General features: G+C 41.4%; 1 long non-coding RNA gene across 1 annotated transcript; it reads right to left on the reverse strand.

Moving 5' to 3' along the window:
- Positions 1-594: 594 nt before the first annotated feature.
- LOC107568496 (uncharacterized) lies at positions 595-1,204 on the reverse strand. Its single transcript, XR_001606765.1, has 3 exons — positions 1,105-1,204; positions 964-1,025; positions 595-813 (listed from the first exon to the last, which is right to left on the reverse strand). It is a non-coding gene; the product is annotated as an uncharacterized lncRNA (long non-coding RNA).

Genomic DNA, 1,204 nt, shown 5'->3' on the forward strand with positions numbered 1-1,204 from the left:
CTGATCTCACTGGAGGACCCTCACTCCCTCTCACTCCACAGACACTGGAACACCATCATCACACAGCAACAACTGTCCTGCCTGTTTAGTGCTGTCAAGTCATGTTTATTTATCTGTGTCCCTGCAGCACAAAAGCAGTGTTAAGTCGCTGGGGGATATTTGTAGCAATAGCCAACAATACATTGTATGGGTCACAATTATACATTTCTCTTTTATGCCAAAAATCATTAGGATATTAAGTAAAGATCATGTTCCTTGAAGATATTTTGTAAATCTCCTACCGTAAATATATCAAAACTTAATGTTTGATTAGTAATATGCATTGCTAAGAACTTCATTTGGACAACTTTAAAGATGATTTTCTCAATATTTAGATTTTTTTGCATCCTCAGATTCCAGATTTTCGATTTTCAAATATTCTAACAAACCATACATCAATGGAAAGATTATTTATACAGCTTTCAGATAATGCATACATCTCAATTTCTCAATTTCGACCCTTATGACTGGTTTTGTGGTCCAGGGTCACACACACATATATATATATACACGTATAGTTTTTTAAAATGCAATATTCTACTACTTACAATGTAACATTTATGCTTTAATTTTCAAACGTGAAAGCATCAAGTTTTTATTTAGTCAGAGAAGCTCAGGGTGATGGAGATGAACCTTATCAGCAGCAGTGAGTCTGGTCCAGGGTTTGTCCGCGCGCCGGTCATAATCCTGAGCTTCTGCCACCTCCACGTAATCACTGAAGCGGATGAGAATCTTGGCCTCTCTGAGCTCCTCTACGGTGGGCCTCTGACTCAACTGAACACACACACACAGAAACACACTCCTGAAGACGTTGCGTAACTCGCATCTAATGTGTGCCGTGACCCAGAATAGTTGGTTGCTATAGGAACAGAGTCCGGGAAAAGCCAAAAAAGCTCTGGTTTGGGGAAAATCTCCTGCTCTCACCTTCCTGGAGAGCCGTTTCTTCAGCTCGCGCTTCTCCTCCAGCTCCTCCTGCTCGTTCCGTGCTGAACACACAATCAGACACATTCACTCACAACATGAAGCTTTCCTCATCATACTCATACTGGAGTCTGTGAGACGTACGTTTGAGGATGTTCCTCTGCTCCAGCTCTTCTGCTGACGGTCTCTGGCTCAGACGACTGGAGACAGACGATTTAGATCATTTAAAAATCACACAAACATC

This window comes from Sinocyclocheilus grahami, unplaced genomic scaffold, assembly GCF_001515645.1.
Source record: "Sinocyclocheilus grahami isolate Dianchi unplaced genomic scaffold, SAMN03320097.WGS_v1.1 scaffold1250.1, whole genome shotgun sequence".
Taxonomy (NCBI): domain Eukaryota; kingdom Metazoa; phylum Chordata; class Actinopteri; order Cypriniformes; family Cyprinidae; genus Sinocyclocheilus; species Sinocyclocheilus grahami.